At 43.9% G+C, this 7009-nt stretch overlaps 1 pseudogene; it reads right to left on the reverse strand.

Moving 5' to 3' along the window:
- Positions 1–2731: 2731 nt before the first annotated feature.
- Positions 2732–2839, reverse strand: LOC142455681 (U5 spliceosomal RNA; annotated as a pseudogene).
- Between the last annotated feature and the right edge of the window lie 4170 nt (positions 2840–7009).

Consider the following 7009-nt stretch of genomic DNA (forward strand, 5'->3'; position numbering starts at 1 on the left):
CAGCGTATAAACCACCACAGTAGGACAAACTGACAGAGGGGAGAGGAGTGGTGAGTGATTAGGCAAGCAGATCATTTCTGAAACAGAATAAAAAATGCCCAAGATCAGATTACGTAATTGTGCTCAAGATGGCAGTTCTCAGAAGAGAGAGTTGACCAAGTGGCAGCAAAATGCAATCGGTCCGTTTAGTCAACAAATACTTACCGAAAGGCTATGTTGCAAGTACTCCTATACGCACTAGATAAACCCAATGATCAAAACAAGCAAACTTTCTGCTCCTTCACATAACTTATAAAAACCAGCCAACCACCAACCAACCAAACAAAAGAATTCACTGCAATCAAGTCAATGCCGACGTATGGCGACTCTATGGGACAGGGTAGAACTGACCCTGTGTGTTTGCAAGACCGTAACTCTATGGAAGTGGAAAGTAGCCTCTTTTCTCCCATCAAAAAATGAGTAAGTCAACACATAAGTGATTTATTTAACATTTCTCTTGGGATGGATGAATACTATGATTTGAAATTCTTGACAGAGGGTACCAATGATAAGAGCAAAACCATAACCCCATTTAAACCAACAACTATCTGTTAGTTTTGTAATGTTCCTGCTTTAGCCAGAAGGTAAAACCAGGATTAAAGTTCTTGTAAAAATAACAAAGCTAATGAGACCTGAGATGGATTTAGGTCTCGCGATTTGGTGACTGGGGAGGCAGCCTAAGAGAGAACATCGACTCTGGGTCTACTAAACCAGATATTCTTTCTAGTTTCCCACTTCCTGGGTCGGGGATCTTGGGAAAATTATGGATTTTCTAATCTTCCCGGTGTTCTCATATACATGATTGAAATGATGAAGACCTAATTCAAAGTGTGGAGGCAAAGATGATCCAACTGAAATACCTAGAAAAATTCCTAGCATGTTCAACAAAGAACAACAATAATGTATCCAAGTTATGCTCTTTATCCATTATCACAAACCTACCTACTGGATTGAAAAGGTACCAGCGTTTCCCTGTTCCACCTCAGCCTAAATCTCTGCTCCTCTCGAAATGCCCCACCTTGAAGGCATCCATCTTCCATTTCACGGCACAGGCAGTTACACAACATCGGCTCTTCTGGTATGTTATTTTGTAGGCCATTTTTGAAACTGTGTCCCTTTGAGCACACAGAAGTCAGGAATGCAAAATTAAGGCTCCCAGGGCAACCATAGCTCACTTGCATTGCACGATGAGGCATAAATTTAACCAGAAGTCCAACAACATAAAACACTGAGTTTAGCAGAGTGAGAGAAGTGAGGACTGTTGCTGAAGTCGTACATTTATATTTTCTGACTTGGGCGCATTTTCATGGTCACTTATGGTACCGCATTAACATAGCACTCACACTAGACGGTGTGACATAATTCAGAGGTCATCGTGCTTGCAACTGAGGTAGTTGTCTCCATAGGGGCCTCTTTTCAAACAATCACAAGAATTTCAAGAAAAGAACTCCTCAGAAGAAATATTGGTCCCCTGGGGAATACAACTAAATCTGCCCAGCATGAAAGGATTCTGTTACATATATTTTCTAGCCAGTTTAAGACGCAAGGAAATGCATTAGTCTCCAGTGCTACAGACCTGAGCTCAATCCTGGCCGTTACCGGAATCTTCCTCTCGAGCTCCCAGGGAGGCTCGTAGAAGCCTGTCTCCTCATCTTAGATAAGAAAGGTTAAATAAATCGGTGCACACAAGTTGACACTATGTATGTTCACTGAAATACAACAAACAGTCTTGTAATATGTAGAAGTCAGAGCAAGAACTATGCCACTGACTCCCATGTTTTACACACTTTGGCAGAAGCCCATCGGAGAGAGGGACTAGGGGCAGGTGTCACTCAGTGAGAAGTTATAGGTCCCCTTATACCTGGGCCAGGTATAAGGGTTGGCTTGTTTGAAAGGTAGATGATAATAATCCACCACCTGTGGTGTGTCAGACTACGGTGGGTTGGATGTTGTTCTAATTCTGATAGCTGTCCCACTGGCATCTCAATTACCAGCAAGGCCAGCCCTGGTGGAGAGATTTTACTGGAACTTCTAGATCAAGGCAGACTGGAATACATGCCTAGTGATTACTTCTGAAAATTAGCCAATGGAAAACATATGGATCACAACAGAATATTGTCCGTTATGGTCTTGAAAGATGAATCTCAGTGTTGGAAAGCACACACTAGGTGTACCGATGCACTCAGACATATAACCTTCCTAAAGATTGTCCAGGCAGGGTCTGACGACGTTTCTATGAGTTAGAACCAACTCAATAGCAACTAACAACAAAAATGATAAAAAATATTTAACTGAGAGAGGACCTTTTTATGATCCTATCTACTTAAAATAGGTTGGGTTTTAAAGGGAAACAAATCCAGAGAAACTAATATACGTATATGAAAGACCTTTATATGAAGAAAAAAATCAATATCAGGTGTGGGCCAGCCCCAACTAACTCAAGTCCATGAGTCAGACGCTAGCTGTCCAGAGCCACACCGCTGCTGGTCAGTAAAGCAGGAAAGCAAAGAAGAAAGCTGACTTGAGGCTGGCAGGGCCATGGCAGGATGCCAATAGGTCCCAGGGTCAGTGGTCACAGAAGCCAGATGCAGGATCCAATCAAGCAGGAACGAAAAGTGTGGTAAGAGAGAGAGGTCATTTCTCCATAGCGTCCCTCTCTTTTTTAAAAAAAATTGTTTTATTGGGGGCTTGTACAACTCTTATCATAAGCCATACATCAATTGAATCAGGCATGTTTGTACATATGTTTCCACGGAAATCTTTAGTAAAAGGCGAAAGATTTATGCGATCTTCATATGCTTCCTTCATTCTTTTCTAGACATTTACTTTCTATTGAGCGCTTGATATCAGCTCTCCCCCCCACCCCCACCCTCCTCATAACCCTGATAGATGGTACATTGCTATTATTTTCATCTCTCACACTGACCGCTGTCTGTCTCCCTTCCCCCATATTTTCTGCTGTTCTTCCCCCTGTAGAGGGGCGTATGGTTATGTGTCAATCATTGCGATCGGTTTCCCCTTTCTCCCATCCTCTCCCCTTCTTCTATCCTTCTACCCTTCTGGTATCAGTATTCCCACTCCTGTTCCTGGATTCTGTGGGTCGTGAGCTCCCATCCCTTTCTATGCCTGTGTACATGTTCTGGTGTAGTCTGAATGGAGAAGCAGCACTGGGGTCATGGTAGTGGGCGGGCGGGGGGGGGAGGGTGTGAGGAAGCCTCAAGAAACCAGAGGAATATCATGTGTTTCACTGATGCTTTACTGCACCCTGGCAACTCACTCCTTCCCTGTGGCCCTCTGTGGGGAGATTGTTTCACTGTTGATAGATGGGCTTTGGATCTCTGCTCCAGCCCTCCTCGTTGTTAACAATATGGTTTTGTTTGTTATGTGTCTGCTGATGCCTATTACCCAGTCCCTATGACTCCTCATGATTGCACCAGCAGTGTGCTTCTTCCATGTGGACTTGTTGCTTCACTGTTGAATGGCGGCTTGTGCAACTTCAAGCCTTTAAGACCCCTTAGACATTATATCTTTTAATAGCTGGGCACCATCTGCCTTCTTCACCCCATTTGCTTATGCATCCATTTTCTTTTCAGTGATTGCGTTGGGAGGGTGAACATCTCAGACTGTCGATTGGTTAGAGCAAAGTGTTCTTATATTGAGGGAGGATATAAGCAGAGGCCCAAAGTCCATCCCTACCTCAGTGTATTGCCATATAAATATATGTACATGAGCCAATACCTCTATTTTTGTGGATTAATGTATTTACATATGTACACCGCTATGGTTATTCCTCTATCCATTGCTTTTCTTCCTTGGTCTTTCCTCTGTTTTCTTTTACCTTACTCCTGCCCCGCTGTCACTTTCCCCTTATTTCTGCCTGTTGGTACCTCCTCTTAGCTAGTTTGCTTTTGCTCCGACACTGCCCTCCCCCCCCAGCACCCCACATCTCAGATCCCTATCTCCTCCTTGTTATTGACTCCAACACCCCAGTTATTTCCCTGTCCATGGCAAAGCTTGCTCACCATCCCCTTGCCCCACCAACCTCACCCTTCCAGGTATCCCCAGGACCACTGATCCCACTGTTCCCTCCTTGGGCTTGCCTCCCATGCCTATCCTATATAGGTAGGTACACCGACTATGATATAGCTAAAATGGATTTTAAAAAGTGAAAATAATAAATAAATAAGAAAAAAAAATTTTTTAAAAGAAGAAATATATAAAAATCCTGGGTCTGTTTGCTGGCCTTCAAGATGATCCAGGAACTGCCCCTCCCGGCCTGGAGTTCCTCGAGGGATGTGGTGAGATAGAAACTTTCCTACATTGCTGGCTGTCTTGTAGATATGTACAGCCACTATGGAAAGCGATCTGGCGATATTTAAGAAAGATGGAAATTGAGCTACCTTATGACCTTATTGCTATATTGGGCATATATCTGGAAGAGGTAAGAAATAAAGCATGGCCAGTCGTATGTGTTACAATGTTTATGGCAGTGCAAATCACAATTGTAGAGTTCAAAACAATCTAAATTTCCATCAGCAGATGAGTGGATCGGTAAACTCTGGCACATACACACAATGGAGTACTGTGCATCACTGAAAAACATTGATGAGCACATGAAACACGTCTTTTCATGGGAAGAGTTGGAGGAAATTATGCTACGCAGTCAGCCAATCACAAAAGAAGTACAGCATGAGTCCCCTGAGGTAAGTGTAATCAGCACGGTAGGTATAAAAGAGAAGCCACCTGTATCATAACATTTGGGTTCAGATACAGGGAATTGGGAGGATGTTGGACCAAACTCAAGGAGGTACATGTTGGTCCAACACAAAAATGGGAAAAGGAGGGAGGGGGCAGAGAAAAGGGGGGTTGAAAGTGAAATGAGGGTGGAGGGAGCAGGGCACTAATCCACCCAGGGGTGGGGGAGTACTGGTCTTGTCTCCACAGAATCGGGAGTGGGCACGCAGACCCTACCACGGCGCACCAAACCATGAGGACGGCGTGTCCACGTGGAAGAATGCATGGAAAGAGAGAGCTACAGGGCTGGCCCCAACCAGAGCCAAACTGACCCCCTCCCTGGAAGTGCTTGTGGTAGAAAGCAAGACTGAACCTATAGGTTGGGGAGAGGGGCCAGTATGCCCCTGGACCCCATGCTGGCACACCAGGCCTGGAGGATAATGTCCCTGCAGGGAGTTAATGGGGCATAGAGGGGACTGGGCAACAGCAGACAGCACATGTCACACCGCCCCCCTTACTGGAGCAGTCTGCGACAGTTCTGGGGTCACATAGTGGGGAGGCAGTGAGGTCTGAACCCCCCAGATCAGAGCGAACCAAGAAGGGAACCTACCAGATTAGCAGCTGGAGCAAGGCAGAGGCACAACCTCTCTTAGAAATAGGCTATGCCCCAAGGGTACATTGTTAGGCAGCCCTGATGGAGAAGTTGGACTCCACCCATACCTTCCCGCAGGCGTAGCCAAGTTGACCCAAAAGCTAACCAGGGCACTACTTCTGTGATTAGAGTCCTTGTTTACATAAGTCCACACTCCATTTGCATGAATGATGTTCTGTGACTAGCGTCTCCCATAAGGTTGAGCCTTTTTGTCTTGTGAGCAAGGTTGCTCAAGTCTGTACTGGAACTTAGACAGCAGGATACTTATTTGATGCTCATATCCTTTCCCCGGTGGTTTATTATGCTTTTGAAGGTTGTTGTAAGTTTTTAATGAACAAAAAAAATATATACGTAAAATGCTTAGTATCTCCTAACACCAAGTATGGAATCAACAAAATGTCAATTCAGCTTTGTTTCTCTGTACCAGATGTTAGGGATTTAATTGTGTCCCCTCAGAATATGTATAGTAAATCATAACCCCTAGTTCTGTGATTGCAGCCCTACTTGGGACCAGGTTTTGTTTTTTTCTGTTAGTGCGGCAGTATCAGTGTAGGGTATTTTAAACCAATCACCTTTGTGATATAAAATAATATTACACAGAGACGCAGTCAGACACTAGGGGAAATAGTTGGACATCATCTGAAGATAGCCAAGGACTGAGAACCAAAAGTTGAAAAAAGACAAGGACCGCCCCAGAGTCGACAGAGTCCCCAAACATGCACACCCAAAGGAAGGTGACCCAGCAGAATGTATAAATTATAGAACAGTATAAATAATATCACATGCAAGTAAAATTTTGCCGAAGATCATCCAACAAGAGTTGTAGCAGTACATTGGCAGGGAACTGCCAGAAGTTCAGGCCAGATTCAGAAGAGCATGTAGAACAAAGGGTACTATTGATGATATCAGGTGGATCTTGGCTGAAAGCAGAGAATACCAGAAAGATGTTTACTCATATTTCCTTGTCTATGCAAAGGCATTCAACTGTGTGGCCCTTAATAACCAAAGGGTGACCTTGAGAAGAATGGGAATCCCCAAACACTTTATTTTGCCCATTCAGAACTTGCACGTGGATTTGTATGAACAAAGGAATGGTGCATGATTTAAAATCCGGAAAGGTGTGCCTCAGAGTTGTATCTCCCATCATATTTGTTCAATCTTTACGCTAAGCAAGTAGTCAAAGAAGCTGGATTATATTAAGAAGAGTGTGGTATCAGGATTGGATGAGGGCTTATTAACAACTTGAGGTATACACATGACACAAGCTTGCTTGCTGAAAGTGAGGAGGACTTGAAGCACTTGCTGATGAAGATCAAGGATTGCAGCCTTTAGTATTGACTACACCTCAGTGTAAGGAAGACCATAATCCTCACAACTAGACCAAGCTATAACATCAAGATAAACAGAGAAAATTTTGAGATTTTCAAGGATTTTGTCTTCCTTGGATCCATATGCACTGCTCATGGGAGACGTAGTCAAGAGATCAAAAGGAGAAATTGCATTAGGTAAATCAGCTGCAAAAGACCTCTTTAGAGTATTGAGGAGCAAGGATGTTACTTTGAGAACTAAGGTGCACTTGACCCA

Source organism: Tenrec ecaudatus, chromosome 8 (genome assembly GCF_050624435.1).
Source record: "Tenrec ecaudatus isolate mTenEca1 chromosome 8, mTenEca1.hap1, whole genome shotgun sequence".
In the NCBI taxonomy this organism is placed as follows: Eukaryota; Metazoa; Chordata; class Mammalia; order Afrosoricida; family Tenrecidae; genus Tenrec; species Tenrec ecaudatus.